This window comes from Schistocerca piceifrons, chromosome 8 (genome assembly GCF_021461385.2).
Source record: "Schistocerca piceifrons isolate TAMUIC-IGC-003096 chromosome 8, iqSchPice1.1, whole genome shotgun sequence".
Taxonomy (NCBI): Eukaryota; Metazoa; Arthropoda; class Insecta; order Orthoptera; family Acrididae; genus Schistocerca; species Schistocerca piceifrons.
This window is the reverse complement of record NC_060145.1, coordinates 191,769,789-191,790,000: the sequence shown is the minus strand read 5'-3', so window position 1 is coordinate 191,790,000 and position 20,212 is coordinate 191,769,789.

Below are 20,212 nucleotides of genomic sequence, written 5' to 3'. Positions count from 1 at the left end.
CCTAAGGACACCACACACACCATGCCCGAGGCAGGATTCGAACCTGCGGCCGTAGCGGTCACTCGGTTCCAGACTGCAGCGCCTGGAACCGCACGGCCACTCCGGCCGGCAAACACGTCATTGGTACCGACATGAGTCAGTTGGCTGCACCCTGTACTCTTCATGGCATCCGGAAGCTCCATTTCCACATCCGGAAGACTCCGCAGGATATGGACACGGAGTGCACACAGGCTTCCTTCCCATCCCTGGCAGACACGTTCCTAAGGATCCCCATTACGCGCCTGACGTTGGAGCTCCCAACTACCATCAATCCCACCCCCTGTGATATCCCAGACCTTACGGTCCGAGAAGCTTCCTCTGGAACAGGCTGGACGACGGCATCCGGATTAGAGACGTCTTCAGCCACAGATAACACCCGAAACCTGTTCGTCAAAGGAACTGAGGAGGCCCTATGATCGGCCCCTCATAACGTATTTCACTCCCTGCCAGACTTTAGAATTATCTCCCACTCAACCACGGATGAGGGGTCAACCTCTGTGATGGCGGCCATAGCAGTGGACCGATCGGGTGACACGTGGAAGGTGCTCGACGTCCCTCGCATCCCCACATCCGGCCCCTCACAGTGACGCCCCTTGGCAGCAGCCTCAAGCTGTGTGACGGAAGCCAACGCACCCTGTAGCTGTGAACGAAGGGTCACCAAGTCAGCTCGCATATGTACACAGCAGTCACAGTTCCCATCCATGACTGCAGTCGCTCCTTTTTGAAGGTCGAAAAATATATAACAATCGAACGGTGTACTCGCCTTATTAGCAGCACAGTTACATACAGAAGAAACTCCTTCCGAACAGGCCATGAAGGCCCAACGGAATCGATCGGCCGCTGTGTCTTCCTCAGCTCAAAGGCGTCTCTGGATGCGGATTCGGAGGAGCGTGTGGTCAGCACACCGCTCTCCCGGTGGTATGTTAGTGTCCGAGACCGGAGCCGCTACCTCTCAATCAAGCAGCTTCTCAGTTTGCCTCATAGGGGGTGAGTGCACCCCGCTTGCCAATAGCTCTCGGCCAACTGGATGATCACCCACCCAAGAGCTAGCCCAGCCCGACAACGCTTAACTTTTGAGATCTGAGGGAACAGGTGTTACTGCTGCGGCAAGACCGTTGGCTGGCTAGAGTGAGCAGACAGTAATTAGAAGTTACTCATTATTGCAGACATGCTACTAATTTTGATACTGAATTTTGTACAACCACACTATAATGACAACACGTATGTAGCTTTTGGAAAATTTGAAATTCGTTGTTGTTGTAGGTAGCGCCAAGAAGCTATAGTTTCCTGGCACTAAGGAAACTCTATACTCACTTATGTATATTTCTCTCGGCCAGAAACTCCCTTTTGCGTGTGCCAGTTTGCTTTTCATGTACTCCCTTCTTCCTCTGTCATAGATTATCTTACAGAATTCCGTAACTTCACTTTATTCGTTTTTCATTGCTCTCGTTTTTCTTCTGTTTACGTGTCGACAATTATTACCCGTTACAGCGCATAAGCGTGATTCATCGTTGTGCAGAATGTGACCCCATTCATCAGCAGTCCTTAATTCCCGGTCACGATAGCCTACCCATGCGACGATAATTCTTTTTCTGGCTTCTGCTAGTCTCTGACTAGTTGTGCGGGATGACTCAGAATGCTGGAGATCGCCCATTGCTTGTTCTTAGATGGTTAACGCGGTCTGAAGATGCTACCATGTTCTTGGTGCGCAAAAACTGTGATCCTCGACGAGAAGCTTGAGGATGAGTATTTCGGTCTTCAAATTCCCATGCAATCAAACATTGGGAGCTGTCACATCGGAATGCTCCATAATCCTAGGTATCGCGCTATTTGATCTGCTGACCAAATAGAGATCCAAAACAAAGTCCTTTTCGAACACTGTCAGGTGTTGTCTCACAAGAGTATGCGGTAATTCCCTTGCCATTCACAGTGATCATTCAGTACACTGTTCGCTCTCTTATATATGCTACCAGGCCTGGTAACAATTGTTAACATCATCAGTACTAAAGCACTCTGGTTGCCGTTCAGCTATTTATAGTGAACTGGCAGCTCTAATAACTTACGTACCGGTGAATAGTGCGTGAATGTCTTCTCGCTGCTTCAATGTTTTTACAGCCACTGTACGTGCAATCTCACACGCAGTATCTAAAATAGCTGATATATATATATATATATATATATATATATATATATATATATATAACTACAAGGAACGAAACCTGTCTAGCTTGAAGCGGGAAAGCAGATGGCGCTATGGTTGGCCCGCTAGATGGCGCTGCCACAGGTCAAACTGATATCAACTGCGTTTTTTTTTTTTAAATAGGAACCCCCATTTCTTATTACATATTCCTGTAGTACGTAAAGAAATATGAGGGTTGTAATGGGACCACTTTCTTCGCTTTGTGATAGATGACGCTATAATAGTCACAAACATATGGCTCACAATTTTCGACGAATTGCTGGTAACAGAGAGGTTCTTGAAATCAAAATACAAAAAGCGTCAACATTTTATTTTGGTTGTTGCATTGTGATACATGTACCTTTGCGAACTTATCATTTCTGACAGCGCATACTGTTACAGAGTGATTACCGGTAAATACCACATTAATGCAATAAATGCTCAAAATGATGTCAGTCAACCTCAATGCATTTTGCAATACGTCTGACGATCTTTCTCTCAACAGTGAGTAGTTCGCCTGCCATAATGTTCGCACATGCATTGACAACGCGCTGACGCATGTTGTCAGGCGCTGTCCGTGGATCACGATAGCAAATATCCTTCAACTTTTCCCACAGAATGAAATCCGGGAACGTCAGATACGGTGAACGTGCGGGTCATGGTATGGTTCTTCGACGACCAATTAACCTGTCATGAAATATACTATTCAATACCGCTTCATCCACGCGCGAACTATGTGCCGGACATCCATTGTGTTGGAAGTATATCGCCATTCTGTCATGCACATCTTGTAGTAACATCAGTAGAACAATACGTAGGATATCAGCCTACATTGCACCAATTAGATTGCCATCGATAAAATAGGGACCAATTATCCTTCCTCCCATAATGCCGCATCATACATTAACCCGTCAAGGTCGCTGATGTTCCACTTGTCGCGGCCATCGTGGATTTTCCGTTGCCCAATAGTGCATATTATGCCGGTTTACGTTGCCGCTGTTGGTGAATGACGCTTCGTCGCTGAATAGAACGTGTGCAAAAACTCTCTCATCGTCCCGTAATTTCTCTTGTGCTTAGCGGCAGAACTCTACACGACGTTGCAATTCCTGGTGCATAGAAATATGGTACGGGTACAATCGATGTTGATGTAGCACTCTCAACACCGACGTTTTTGAGATTCCAGATTCTCGCGCAGTTTGTCTGTTACTGATGTGCGGATTAGCCGCGACAGCAGCCAAAACACCTACTTGGGCATCATAATTTGTTGCAGGTCTTGGTAAACGTTTCACATGTGGCTGAACACTTCCTGTCGCCTTATATAACGTAACTATCCGGCGAACGGTAAGGACACTTGGATGATGTCGTCCAGGATACCGAGCAGCATACATAGCACACGCCCGTTGGGCATTTTGATCACAATAGGCATACATCAACACGATATTGATCTTTTCCGCGATTGGTAAACGGGCCATTTTAACACGGGTAACGTATCACGAAGCAAATACCGTCCGAACTGGCGGCATGTTACGTGATACCACGTACTTATAATAATGGCTCTGAGTGCTATAGGACTTAACATCTTAGGTCATCAGTCCCCTAGAACTTAGAACTACTTAAACCTAACTAACCTAAGGACATCGCACACATCCATGCCCGAGGCAGGATTCGAACCTGCGACCGTAGCTGTCGCGCGGTTCCCGGCTGAAGCGCCTAGAACCGCTCGGCCACTGTGGCCGGCCCACGTACTCATACTTTTGAGACTATTACAGCGCCATCTATCACAAAGCGAAAAAAGTGGTCCAGCTAAAACATTAATATTTCTTTACGTACTGCACGAGTATGTAATAAAAAATGAGGGTTCCTATTTAAAAAACGCAGTTGATATCCGTTTGGCCTATGGCAGCGCCATCTAGCGGGCCAACCATAACGCCGTCAGGTTTCCCCCTTCAAGCCAGACGAGTTTCGTTCTTTGTAGTTTTTTCGTTCGATGCTTATTTCGTGAGATATTTGGCCCGGTCACTATCAATGGACCACCCTGTATATGCCATAACACATATTCTAAGGGCAATTGATATAGCAAAAAGGCATACCTTGGTAAACATTTCAGCTGACGGGGACTGGACTTGGTAGGCCGGGGTGGCGGAGCAGTTCTAGGCGCTTCAGTCTGGAACCGCGCGACCGCTACGGTCGCAGGTTCGAATCCTGCCTCGGGCATGGATGTGTGTCATGTCCTTAGGCTTAAGTAGTTCAAAGTTCAAGGGGACTGATGACCTCAGATGTTAAGTCCCATAGTGCTCAGAGCCATTTTTTTTTTTTTTTTGGAGTGGACCTCTCTAAAAAGGGCAATCACAGCAGTTGGACAGAAAAGCGTAGGTACGAAAAAGGCAACTGCGAAGAAAGCATCGGTAACAGAAGAAATACTTCAGTTGATCGATGAAAGAAGGAAGTACAAATATGTACAGGGAAATTAATGAATATGGAAGTTTACGTCTCTTAGGAATCAAACAAGTAGAAACTGCAGCGAAGCAAAGGCGAAATGACTACATAAAGAATTGAAGAAATCAAAAAGTAAATTATTGTCGGGAGGACTGGCTGAGAATGTAGAAAACGCAAAACAACCAGTAAAATGAAAAGCAAGGATAGTAACATCAAGAGCGCATTGGGAACTTCACTGTTAAATGCAGAGGAAAGTGCGAATAGGTTGAAAGAGCTTATTGAAGATGTCTATAACGGGGAAGACATGTCTGATGGCGTGATAGGAGAAGAAACAGGGGTCGATAGGAAATAGATAGGGGATTCATTATTAGAATCGGAATGTAAACAAGCTTCGGAAGGCCTGCTGTCAAATAAGGCAGAAAGGAAGGATAAAATTCAATCGGAATACCCGAAGTCATTTGGGGAAGCGACAACGACTGTTCACGTTGGTTAGGAGGAGGAGGAGGAGGAGACGTTTCAAGTTTATCGTCCCGTCGACAACGCGGTCATCAGAGCCAACAGAAAACAGTAAGACTGGAAGACCAAGTACGGCGTGCTCAGAGTAAGAACAGTGTAAGATGGAGATATAGCCCTTCATCCTAACTGTTCAATCTGTATATCGAAGAAGCAAGGACGGAACAAAAGTGAGGTTTAAGAGGAGAATTAAAATTCAAGTTGAAAAGATATCAATGATAAGAATCGCTGACGACATTGTTATGCTAAGCGAAAGTGGAGACGAATTACAGTATCTGTTGAGTCGAATTAACAGTCTAATGAGCACAGAATACGGACTGGAGTAAATCGAAGTAAGATGAAAGTAACGAGACATAGCATAAATGAGAATAGCAAGAAACCTAACACTAGTATTGGGGATCACGAAATAGATGAATATAAGGAACTCTGCTATCTAGACATCACGGAATAAATTCCTTGCTACTAGAGGAACCTTTAGAGGGTAATGACTGTAGAGGAAGACAGAAATTGGAATACATCCAGTAAATGATTGAGGACATTTGAGGATGAAGGATGAAAATTGCACTCCGAAATGAAGAATTCGGCACAGAAGAGGGATTCGTGGCGGACCGCATCAAACCAGTCAGAAGACTGATGACGAACTGACCAAGAATATTTAATGCGTGTTATTAGATGTGCAAATATTGTATTTGGTTCAACCATTGTAACTAATTGCGGCCATATATTGAGCAACATTGTGGTATCACGTGACAGATTTTGAATGTGGAACCAGAACAGGGTTTGGGGTCTCGTCGGTAAACAGTCCGGTTGGTTAAAGCTTCAGGTAATGTGCAGCCGGATTGTTGTTTGAACTTCAGTGTGTCATATGGAACTTACAAGGAAACATCACCAATCAACGCAGATTTAGAAGGCATCGTTCGTGCGAAACTAAGCTTAACCATTTCTCACATGACATCCTGTGGACCATGGATCATGGGCAACAGGCAGATGCCGTATTACGGCTTTCCACTGCGACGGTTGACAAAGGTCCGAGCATGAGTGTTAGGTTCGCAGATGTGTGAGTGGCTCCAAGAAAAAGTACTAGAACCACATACGTAGGTGTCGTCAGGAGTGTCCCAGGGAAGTGCTGTAGGACCATCGTATACAACACTAGTGGGACCAGTTCTTGATTACTGCTCCAGCGTTTGGAACGCCCACCAGGTGTGATTAAAGTAAGACATAGAAGCAGTTCACAGGTGTGCTGCTAGATTTGTTACCAAAGATATGATCAGTATGCAAGTATTACGGAAATGCTTCAGCAAGTTAGAGAACAGACATTTGAGGCTGTGGAACGATTCTGTTGCCGCCAACGCATATTTCGCGTAAGGACCACGAAGATACGATGAGAGATATTAGGGCTTGTGTGGAGGCTTACAGACCGTCGTATTTCTCTCTCTCACTTTGCGACTGGATTGGGAAAGGAAATGGGTGATAGTGGTGCGAGGTACCTTATGCCATGCACCGTTCAGTGACTTGCAGAATATGTATGTAGATTCGATGGAGAAAAATGTAGTTTCTAGATATCAGGCCCAGCAATCAGCCCCGTGTGGAAATTTTGGTGATAATTCTGATAGGATGCAAATGTGAACTTCTGAATGTACAGGTTTTAAACTTTGCGGGCATCGGTTTTTTGTCAATCAGCCCCGTGTGGAAATTTTGGTGATAATTCTGATAGGATGCAAATGTGAACTTCTGAATGTACAGGTTTTAAACTTCGCGGGCATCGGTTTTTTGTCACTCGCTCCTTCCCACTGCAGCTGCCTAGTGCACGAGCTCCAACTACTGCACGTCTGATGATGATGAGCGCCCTCATATTCGCAGGATGTTGAAGATGAGGGACGAGTAGAGGAGAGATTGACACATCTGCCCAACATATTGTGAAATTTTATTGGAGGACACTTTATCCTACGTAAAAGTAGGTAAGTAATGTGACTGCATAATACGTCAACTTCATTGATATATACATTCGCTATTATTTAACATTACTATTGTGTTGATATTCTCCAGGTATATATACGTCTCTAAAGCAAAGTGAGCCACTGAACAGTTATTATGAAATGTTAATGATTTTCAATTTACAGTTTTATCACGCCAATCACGTTGATGAATAGTGCTCCCCTGCCAATGGATTTCTCTTTAACATTGTCAGCTTTCAAATGCAAAGAAAATAGCCCACTACAGCGGTGTTAAAAATCAGATTGTACTCCGTTACTTCTTTAAGCACACACTCATTCCTTTCATTTATTTACGCTGCTGTTGTGAATCATAACATAAAAATGTTCATAGACATGTGGCAAAAGCAACAGGTTAGAAACTGCGCACTTGAAATAGTGTAAAAAGCATGTTGCCAATTTCAGAATAATATATCACAGACCTCTTACTGCGCTCTATACAACTTCGCGCTTGGGCTACAAGGGGCTACAGTGGGGCGCAGCGAGTAACGACTAACCGTAGCACGTGAAATCTAAAAGCTTCACATTCACAAGGTCGTAACTGCATATTATCAGAACTATGGCCCAAATCATCGCCCGGGATAGAATGCTGGGGGTACAAAGTTGTATGTGAGCTCTTTTGGTCCCCTCAAAATATGAGGTCAGTTCGATAATATTCCCTTGTTATATTTCGGTGTCTGTGAGTGAGAACTTCGAATAACTTCAGGACTGAGTTCTGTTGTGCTTAAAATATCAAGCTGGGTTTCAGTAAAAGAATGATTTATAATCACACAACCTTTATTGCTGTTTGTATATTTGTTGGAACTGTGTACAATGCTTATTTGCTGCATTGTGTAATTTCATTAGTAGATTGAAATTGAAGAATTTCAGTTGATATAAATGTGTTGTAAGAGTTATATTTCGCGGTGATTATTAACGAGATTTTACGCTATTGGCCTTCCAGATTTAGCTGCAGGTTTTTGTGATTTTATTGCGAGTATACAAGCACTTTTACTTGACCTGCTACTGTCTCTGAATGATCTTCTTCCACTACAGATTTACGGTTTATGATCTCGAGTCATTACTATGTTAAAGTATGTGTTTATAATGGTATATTTATTTGACAAACAAATGGCTGAAAATTTAATCCCTCCATTAAAGATACTTTTATTAACCCAAGAGACTATTTTCATATTGCGACACTTTAATTTTCACCGTTCATTTACCGCTTCTTTATTTATTTTCATGTTCGCTAATGTCTGTGCTAATGAAACTGGCTACTGGCCGGTAACAACAAAATATTCAACTCTGAGTTCACCACCCGTAAGTTCACAATTCTGGTGGTTAATGAATTTCAAAAGATTCTCTTCTTGATACATGAGAATCTATGTTAGACGCCCCATTGAGGAAGTTGTCAGAAGAACGTATACCTTAAAGTGGAATCCTATAGTTCATTACCACGAGCCTTCCCATTAATCAGCTGAGGTGTTAGTACAATACATCTTCTGCATGTTTGGAAACACATTTCGCAATATTGATTGTAACCTGTAAGGAGGATTTATTTACCAACTCCTGTGAGATCCTCCAATATGATGACGTTCCTTTTTTAAACTTAAGTAGGCGCTGCGTCACTAGTTGTAAACACTGCCGAATCGAACTCCGACATTGAGAAATAGGAGTTTGAAACATCTCATTCCTAGAACGAAAGCCCCCTTTAGCTCTGTGGCCGTAGCAATCCTTTTTGAGCACAACACACACACACACACACACACACACACACACAAAAGCAGACACTCATACACAGACCGCCCCATTCCACATGCACCCACACATTCATGATGGAGTGCCAGAATGCACCTCTTCGAAAGTAAACCCTTCACCTCCCCACCTTCCCCCTCTTACAGCCAGAAAAATCACAAGTATACATTTTTTAAAACTTATTACAAAACTTGGAAGCGGAAATCGGCTGCCGGCCGCAGTGGCCGAGCGGTTCTATGCGCCTCAGTGTGGACCCGCGCTACTGCTGCAGTCGCAGGTTCGAATCCTGCCTCGGGCATGGGTGTGTGTTATGTCCTCAGGTTAGTTAGGTTTAAGTCTAGGGGCCTGATGACTTCCGCTGTGAAGTCCTATAGTACTTAGAGCCATTTTAACCATTTGAAATCAGTTTCCTTACAAAATGCTGTTCTGTTTGTGAAAGATAATTTCTTATAATCAAAACAAATGAACACATGACTTAATATATACAAGATATGCCACTGTCTGTGCCGACAGCAATGTCACTTCGCTCCCTGGTTCTCCTCGATACACATCGGAAAATGTCGGTGGCCTCTGTCACTATGGTATCAAGTTTTCAACGGCTGCCAGCCACAATAGTCAAACATCATTGCAGCTGCTCTGTTAACTTGTGTACAATACATAGACATCCTCGGGGGAGGAGGGAGGTGTCTCTGGAACGTGCTTCTTAATCGTTACAGAATTGTCTCACATTCTGTAAATAGTTTTCAGCGAATGAACTTTGGGTGTAGCACTAGAAGGCCGACGGGATAAACTGCGACTTTTTTTCGAGTTATCAGTCGTCTGACTGGTTTTATGTGACGTGCCACGAATTCTCCTCCTGTGCCAACCTCTTCATCTCAGAGTAGGATTTGCGACATACGTCCTCAATAATTTGCCGTCTGTTTTTCTCAGATTTTTCGAACATCTTGCTCCATTTTATAGCTTTCAACATTTATTTCCAGTTCGCTGTTATGAACATGACTTGATTCTTCTCCACTCTTGCTTCTGTGGGATCCTGTCCACTCGTCTCTTATAGGTTGCTTAGGAAGCTGTTTTCTCGGATAGCTACACAACATACAACAAGATCGTACTAATAGAGTTTATTACAGTAATTGAATTGACAATACTTAACTTGCAAATGTACTATGTGGTTCGCAAGCAACTTTCGACATACAAATAATTAATGTTTTCCGCTATTTACAATGTCCATGCAACTAGTTGATATGTATCACTAGTAACGGCGCTTCTAGTGTGGCTCTATTACTGCGACTCTTGTAGTCCTCTCGTCTAGTGTTGCTCGTATAGTGCGGCTCATCCAGTGCTTTTGTCTAGTGCCCGAGGCTAAGCAGCGCGTCGCTTTTATTCTCTTCGTGTAGAGGTCTCTTCTGCCGTTGTGACGTCCTAGCCAACATGCTATTGGCTGACGTCATCTCACAGCCCCCTCTGCTGTATCGTTCTTGATCTTCGTGCCGGCGCTTGCCGTTACGCCGGAACAGCTCCCAATATCAACCACGACGTGAGAAAAGCCGCTCTGGTGCCTTTCCCTTTTCTAAAGCCAAACTGATCGACCTCTTACGGGTCCTTTACTTCCATTCTTCTGTATATAATTTTTTTCAGCAACATGGGTAAATAAGCGCCTCTTGCAATCTTCAGAATTGTGTTGACGATCTTTTTCCGAATGTCTCATACATACTCGTTTTGTTGCAAGTTCCCTCGATGATCTTCGCAATTCGCATGGCGTGTTAGTCATTGCTTCTGTGTTATTTGACCTTATGTCGTCCAAAGCACTTTTAAATTCCGATTCTAATGCTGGATCCCATACTTCCCGTATCGTCTACGATTTATTATTCTACAACGTCATCACATAAGCAAGCCCTCAGTGTACTCTTTCTAGTTGTCAGCACTTTCCTCTGCAGAATACAGTGGTGTTCCCATCTCACTCTTAATGTTGCAGCCCGCACCGTAGGTTGTTTCGACAGTTCTATATACTGAGTCACTCCTTCTGACGATCATTTTTCTTCGATTTCTTCGCATTTTTCATGCAGTCACTATACCTTGGGCTCCCTGAACTTCCTATTTAATTCATCCAAATGTTCAAATGTGTGTGAAATCTTATGGGACTTAAGTGCTAAGGTCATCAGTCCCTAAGTTTAAACACTACTTAACCTAAATTATCCTAAGAACAAACACACACACCTATGCCCGAGGGAGGACTCGAACCTCCGCCGGGACCAGCCGCACAGTCCATGACTGCAGCGCCTTAGACTGCTCGGCTAATACCGGACGGCTTAATTCATTCGTTAAGTGATTTGTATTCTTGAATTTTACTGAGCGTTTCTGTTCTCCGGTGTTTCATCGATCGCCCGAAGTTTTTCTTCCGTCATCCATGGTTTTTTCGGAGCTTTATGTTTTTCTTTCCAGCTTCCGTGATAGCCCTTTTTAGAGATGTCCGTTCCTCTTCTATTAAACTGCCTACTGAGCTATTCATTAACAGAGCATCTAAGGCCACAGAGAATTTCAAGCGTATCTTCCATTCCTTAGTATTTTCGTACCGCACTTTATACCATATTGGTTCTTCCTGACTACACTCATAAACTTCAGCCTACTCTTCACCACCACTATGTTGTGATCTGAGTCTATATCTGCTACTGGTCACGCATTACAATTCAGTATCTGGTTTCGAAATCTCTGCCTGATCATGATGTTATGTTGTTGAATTCTTTCCGTACCTACCGACCACTTGAATGTATTCCTCCTTCTCTTGTAATAATTTGAACAGTGTATCCGCTATCACTACCTGAAATTTATTGCAGAACTCAATTAGTCTTTCTGCTCTCTCTTTCCTGGTACCAAGCCCATGTTGTCTCGTAACCCCTTCTTCTACCCCTTCACGTACAACCGCGTTCTAGTACCCCAATGACATAGATTTTCATCTACCTTTACGTAATGAATTACTCCATCAGTATCATCTTATAGTTTCTCTACCTCTTCATCTTCGGCATGCGACATTGGCTTTTATACCTGTCGTTGTTGGTTTCCTGTCGATTCTGATGGGGACAAACCTATCACTGAACTGCTCTCAGCAACACAATCTTCGCCGGCCGTTGTGGCTGAGCGGTTCTAGGCGCTTCTGTCCGGAACCGCGTGCTGCTACGGTCGCAGGTTCGAAACCTGCCTCGGGCATGGATGTGTGTAATGTCTTAGGTTAAATAGTAATATCAGAAACTGAGTCCGCCTTGATGCAAAACACCTTGTTATTCGTCTATTTCTTTATTATCCCAAACTAGTTTCGGCGACTAATATCACCATCACCAGTGGTTGTTTCAAATCTAAAACATGCAGAAAATAGCATGGTTTTACAAACACAGTAAAACATTATTACATTTTTACAATTCGTCTTTTGAAATAAAGTTTTCTATTCATACTTTCATACTACCTTATTTATTGTATGTTACAGAATGTTTTAAGCAATTATTGGCGCTGTTTGCGACGTATTTTCTGTGCTCTTTCTTTTCTGTTGCCGTTATTTTACTTATCGAACATCATGTCGTCTGCAACCACGTGAGCGGCTGTTAGTAAACAAATACTAAAAGGGTAACTTCGTATGTCAGCAATATATACTTGGGGTTGTGGTAGTGCTGTGTAAACCAGTTATTTGATGTGTACTGAGCTGTTATTTAGCTATTCGTGTACTCACGTTCGTTGGATGGTATGTGGCTGCTTTTATACACAGAAAAATAAAACTTTTGCACTTTGTTTCTGATCCAGAATATTACGCCATCTTGCTGTTCGCGTGTGTCGCGAGAGGCGTATCGCATGTGGTGAGAAAGACTATGAAAAACTGTAGCGCGAATTACGACGACTTCTGTCCATTATTTATGTCTCTGTGTGTGATGGGGAAGTGGTTCTTTTTCGTGTGTTTGCTTTCTGTTCTGCGTCCTTGGTCAGTTCTCTCAGAGCAGTAAAGAGTGTGTTGTTCCGAAGTGCTGTGTTTTCATTTATTAAATTTTTCCCTTCGACTATAGCCTTTTGTATGTAGTAATTTTCTTCTATTGTTAGTTGTCGGTATAGACTGTTGCTGTTTCTCAGAATGCGTGTATCGTTTTCGATATTAGTGGGGTTATGGTTTTTGTTCATTAGATGTTTTGCAAAAGTTGAACGTGTGCTGTCACTTTTAGAGCTCTCATGTGTTCTGTCCACCTCGTTCGGAAATTTCTGCTTGTTTGTCCTATGTAGTGGGCCTGACAAGAGTTGCAAGTGAGTTGATATATTCCAGCGTTGCTCAATTTGTTTGAGGTTTTTCTGAGTGGTCTTAGTCTTTTCTGAACTGTATTTTTTGTTCTGAATGTTATTGGGATCTCTTGCTAAAAATGGAAGAAAATTACTATGGGCTATAGTTGAAGAGAAAAATGTAATACATGAAAACACAACACTTTGCAACAACACACTCTTTCCCTCTCTGAGAGAACTGACCAGGGAAACAGAACAGAAAGCTCATACACGTAAAAGGACCACTTCCCCATCACACACAGAGACATCAATAATGAAAAGAAGTCGTCGTAATTCGCGCTACAGTTTTCATAGCCTTTCTCGCCACATGCGATACGCCTCTCGCGACACACGTGAACAGCACGGCGGCGTAACATTCTGGATCAGAAACAAAGTGCAAAAGTTTTGTTTTTCTGTGTATAAAAGCAGCCATATACCATCCATCGAACGTGAGAACACGAATAGCTAAGTAACAGCTCAGTACACACCAAGTAACTAGTTTCCACAACGCTACCACAACCCCAAGTATATATTGGTGACATACGAAGTTCACCTTTTAGTATTTGTTGACTAACAGCCGCTCACATGGTTGCAGACGACATGATGTTCGCTAAGTAAAAACACGGCAACAGAAAAAAGAGCACAGAAAATATGTCGCAAACAGCGCCAATAATTGCTTGAAACATGCTGTAAGAAATGGCTCTGAGCACTATGGGACTTAACATCTGTGGTCATCAGTCCCCTAGAACGTAGAACTACTTAAACCTAACTAACCTATGGACATCACACACATCCATGCCCGAGGCAGGATTCGAACCTGCGACCGTAACAGTCGCGCGGTTCCGGACTGCGCGCCTAGAACCGCTAGATCACCGCGGCCGGCTAAAACATGCTGTAACATACAATAAATATGGTAGTATGAAAGTATCAATAGGAAACTATATTTCAAAAGACGAATTGTGAAAAGGTAATAATGTTTAACTGTGTTTGTAAAACCATGCTATTTTCTACATGTTTTAGATTAAAAAACACTAGTGATGGTGATATTAGTCGCCGAAACTAGTTTGGGATAATAAAGAAATAAATGAATAACAAGGTGTTTTGCATCAAGGCGGACTCAATTTCTGATATTACTGTTTTACTGTGCAAACAAGAACCAAATGGAAGAGTTCCAAGATAAAGTCATTGTGCTTAGGTTAGTTAGGTTTAAGTATTTCTAAGTCTAGGGGACTGATGACCTCAGAAGTTTAGTCCCATAGTGCCCAGAGCCATTTGATCGCAATCTTGGCCCTATTTTCTTATTCATAATAAATCCTACTTCCGTTATACCATTTTCTGTTGCTGTTGCACATTACTCATAGGACAGGTACTCATTGTCTTCTCTTCAATTTCACTTCACTGATCCCAACTATGTCTAGATTGAGCCCTGGCATTTTCATTTTCAGATTTTCTAGCTTCCCTACCACGTAGAACTTCTGTCATCAACTCCCCGACTCGTAGAACGTTATGCTTTCGCTGGTTATTCAACCTTTTTCTCATCGTCAATTCCCCACTGGCATTCTCTTCCCGGAGATCCGAAAGGATGACCAGACCGGAGTCTTTGCCTATGTAGAGATCATCATAACACTTTTTTAATCACAGGCCACACTACAGTGTATACACATAATGTGTGTTGTAGTAATTTCCAGTGCCTCATGTGTACTCATGGCGTTGGTCACAGTTAGTTGATATTCCTACCCCGAGGGCAGAAGGTGCCCTACACTTATTTCCGTTCCTTCACTCTCTCTGACAAGTCCGTTGGCAGGATGATTGTGAGTCCTTACAACGGAAGTCTTCGGTCGGCATTGCTGATGATTTTTATTTAAAATTTAAGTAGCGGCGGCTTTCGAATCCGGGACCAAGCCCCGGGGATGGGTGTGTGTGTTGTCCTTAGCGTAAGTGAGTTTATGTTAGAGTAAGTAGTGTGCAAGCCTAGGTACCGATGACCTCAAAAGTTTGGTCCCATAGGAACTTACTACAAAATTCCAATTTTCCGGAACCGAGGACGAATTGTTGACTACACAAAGCCTCTAAGCAAAGCGTACAGATTTCTCATACACTTCTAGGATTTCCATGATTCCGCAAAACCACTCATTTAACTAAATGTAACACCATATGGCTGATTGAAGTTATACAGTTATATAATGCCACGGAATTACCATCTTCTCTTCAGAAAATGTAACATCCCACATTCTTTTATGAAACGCTGGATCTTATGGGTCATAAGTCGCTTTTCTTTCCGTAACAATGAGCACACACCAGTTCTGTGAGTCAAATGAGGGAGGAAAAAAGCCGCCATTGTGTCCCGTTCCGACGGTCGTTATTGCCTTCATCAAAGTATCTCTGTCAAATTGGTTACGAACTGTTGTGGAATCAAATCCCATGTCACAATCCCGTTAACGTGATCAACAATAGCTTTTCCTGTAACACTGTTTGATTTCACAGACTGCCACGTACGGTACTGTGTGCACTCCGCTATGCAATGAAATTTGTTCGCTGCTTAATTCTTTTTGAGCCAAATCAGTCAAACATTCCTTATGTCTGGTTATTTTTGATTATACGGATAATTTTGTGGGATACAAGTCAAACATAATCGTAAAAGAGCTTAATTTTAGATAGTGATCTTCAAAAATATATCACTTCCATCATCATTTTACTAATACAAAATGGTTTACAGTAAAGGTAATCATGCTTACATTTTAAGTGTCAATGTAAGATATCTATAACAAATAGAAATATTGAAGACATAACCATCAGTTTTGTGGGATACAGGACATTTGCTTGTGTCACCAGCAAAATTTAGTTCTTGTGGCATGACACGTCTCATAACTGATGAAGTAATTTACATAAAAAATCACATTTTTGGGGTACTGTCTCCCCTCCCTCCCCCTTGGAAAATACTTGTGAACTTCTACAGTCCAGTATTAGTTAACAAAACATTTAGCGTTGAATGACGCGGAAGACATTCCTAGCCCGTTGGGGTCACTTACAATTCCCACTTTCTGAAGAGTGTGGTAGAAGAAGAACATGACGTAAGGCCGAGCGGTTCTAGGCGCTTCAGTCTGGTACCACACGATAGTTACGGTCGCAGGTTCGAATCCTGCCTTGGGCATGGATGTGTGTGATTTCCTTATGTTAGTTAGGTGTAAGTAGTTCTGAGTTCTAGGGGACTGATGACCTCAGATGTTAAGTCTTACAGTGCTCAGAGCCATTTGAACCATTTGACGTGCGATACAAAGTTAAATCTCTAGTAGCTGCTTCAAATGACATTTCCCTTCTGCTCATTTGGTTGTATTACCATTGAATTGATCTAAGTTCGTATTCATTACTATAAATAAGCGACCGATTTGAACTCGCTACGGTTGCAGGTTCGAATCCTGCCTCGGGCATGGATGTGTGTGATGTCCTTAGGTTAGTTAGGTTTAATTAGTTCTAAGTTCTAGGCGACTGATGACCTCAGCAGTTAAGTCGCATAGTGCTCAGAACCATTTGAACCATTTGAACAAGAACGTCGACCACGTACACTGCAGCCAACTCAGTGGCAAATTGGAATTATCAGTGGTGTAGTCTTCCTGTGGGAAAGGTTTATTAGCCTTGATTATAATATTTATACTTAGATAACTAGTTTCAGCAAATTAAATTGCCATCTTCAGATCACTTACTACAAGACATTAATGGCACAAAGGAACTGCTAGTGGGCATTCATTTACATCAAAATTTGTGCCGAATCTGGATTCAAACCCCAGCCTCCTGTTACTAGGCACCTGCCCTGACGACTACGCCATCCTGACAGTGTTCACCACAACCGTACCGACAAACGTTGCACGCTTCCAGTCAGACCAAAATTCTCAACTTGGCCATACACTACTGGTTTATTGCACCTGCTCGTTAACCTCATTATTAGCGGCATCCCGATTCCCGTAAGGTTTCGAGCCTGGTGTATATGTACGCTGATGGAACCATTGGTCGTCGTCGCCTTAATTGCATTTGTGGTATCTGTACTTCTTCCATTTTATAAATGGAGCAAATTGAAAATTTGTGCCAAATACACAAGGCAATAGTCCGTGCACCGATGTTCACAGTTAGACTACTATGTTGTAATTATAAGTACTGGTCACTGCCACATTTTCTGTTACTCTTAGCAATGATCCTAGGTTCTTTTTTATCAAAGACTGCCACTTCCTGGTAATATTCAGCGGTTTCTTTCTATTTGAGGCTACACCTAATGGTGCAAATAACTTTACGAAACTGAAATAAAGTAACTATACACCTTCTGCGGTGTTTTCCTCACAACATGAAGTTTTTTTAGCTTTGGTTGTCAGTTAAAAAAAATTTTCTGTTCCGACCGAAATTAAGCCCTGTTACACCAACAGGTTATTACAAAATTTATGGAAATATTATAACTGCAAACACGGTAACACCTTCTTGCTTAAAACACCCGTTAACACACAAACATGCAGTTTCCCCGCCAACAATTCTTCTCATATGCCAATCTTATTCCAATTTTTTTTTCATTTCAGAGCATCAGATACAAGTTAAGAGACTGAACGGGTGATTCTGTATGAAAAGGGAGAAGGAAATCTAATATTCCAGGGTGACTGGAGCGCAATTGTAGGAACTGGTAAAGATATAAGAATTAAGCTTAAAGCAGGGCTGCAGATACTGTGATTAGCAATAGCTCAATAGGGAGTTCAGTTGGAGAGTAATGAACAACTGTGAAGTTGGAAAGGAAAACAAAGAGACAAAGATGGTAAATGTGAAGAAACCTTGTGTAACAGATGAAATACTTCAGCTGATCGACGAAAGAAAAAAGTATGCAAATGTTAAGTGTAATTCAGGAATCCAAAAATAATAGTAACTTGTGACTGAATTACGTAGGAACTACAGGGAAGATATGGCTGAACGCTTCCACGAGAAAGGTGAATAAATCGAAAAAGAAATTATTGTCAGGGGGACTGACGCAGCATTAGAAAACTAAAGACAATCTTCGGTGAAATTATGGACAAGGGTGGTAACGCTAAGAGTGCACTCGGAATTCCACTGTTAAATACAGAGAGGAGAGCTGATGGTAGCAATGGTACATTGAAGGCCTCTGTGACGGGGAAGACTTGTCGACGTGATAGAAGAAAGAACAGGAATCGATACAGAAGATATAGGGTGTCCAGTATCAGAATCAGAATTTAAAACAACTTTGGGAGAATTCAAAACAAATAAGGCAGTAAGGATAGATCACATTCCATCAGAATTTCTAAAATCATTGGGGGAAGTGGCAACGAAACAGTTATTCACATTGGTGTGTAGAATACATACGTTTGGCGATATACCGTCTGACTTTTGGAAAAACACCATCTACACAGTTCCGAAGACTGCAAGAGCTATCAAGTGCGAAAAGTTTCGCACTATCAGCTTAACAGCTTTCGCGTCCAAGTTACTCATAAGAATAATGTATAAATTGTGCAAGATGTTCGAAATTATGATAAAATAGAGCTAAACTATAAGGAATGACGGGTAGTACACAATATGTACAAGATCCAAGGTGGAACAGTGAGACTGAAAGACCAAGAATGATGTGCTCGGATTGAAAAGGGTATAAGCCAGCGATGTAGCTTCTCAACTCTGCTGTTCAATCTATGCATCTAAGAGTCATGGCGGATATAAAATAAAGGTTCATAAGTGGAATTAATATACAAGTAAAAATGATATCAATGATAAGAGTCGTTGATGACATTGCTCAGTGAAAGTGAAGTAGAATAAATTCAAGATCTGCTGAATGTTTTGAAGAGTCGAATGAGTACAGAATGTGGACTGATAGTATAGCGAAGACAGGCAAGGTCCCTGAGAGGCAGCAGAAAAGCGAACAGCAAGAAACTAAACATCAGACAAGGGTATTGCGAAGTAGATGAATGAATTCTGCAACCTAGGCATCAAAATAATGCTTAACGAAAGGAGCAAGGAGGGCATAAAAAGCAGACTAGCATGGACAAAGAGGGCAATCCCTAGTAAACTGAAATCTACTACTATCAAATCTTGGAAGTAATATGAGGATGAAATTTCTGAGAATGTATGGTCGTAGCACATAATTGTATCCTAGTGAAAAATTGACTATGGAAAAATTGGAACAAAGAGAAACTAAGTGTTCGAGTTGTGGTACTGCCGAAGAATGTTGGAAATTAGGTGAACTGAAAGGACAAGGATTCAGAAGGTTTTCCGGGGAATCGGTGATGAAGGATATATTTGGAAAACACGGAGAAGAACAAGGAACATGTTGGTCAGGCATCTTTTAAGACACCAGGCGATAAATTCTGTGGAACCAGAGGGAGCTGTAGAGGAAGACATAGATTGGAATACATCGGCTATGTAACTGAGGACGTACGCTGCAAGTGCTATCCTGAGATGAAGAGGTTGGCACAGGAGAGAGATCCGTGTCGGGACCCATTAAACCTTTCGGAAGCCTGATGACTCAATATAAAAGTACCCAGTGCTCGTCTGACCAAATATTCTTGCCTTGTTTCCATTTCACTGATGAAGTTTTGATTATTATTAGTCAGAGATGCTACCACAAAACCAGGGTCAATTCCCAGCAGAGCTAAAAAAAATTAAATTTATTATGTCAACTAATGGCTACATTTCTGTCCTAATTGATTCCTTATTGCATAGAGAACGAAATTGGAATTTACACCGTTCTTGTATTCTCTCTCTGTTGCTCCGCATGCTGTCTGCAGGAAGTGGTGTAAGTCACCATAGCTGAGACTGGTATACAACGCAGCAAAAACATTGAATCCTGCAACTACAGAAATTCCAACCACATGTAAAACACCACAGCCCAATGTTTTTTTTTTTTTTTTTTTCAATAGCAGAGATAAGGCTCAGTTACTAGGCAACAGTGTGTTACACAATATTATTAGTCCTGAGTGCAATAAGTTTCATACTGTTCAGTCTGGCAGATACATGGCAAATAGGCTGACTGAATGTGAAAGCTGCTGGAAGTTGC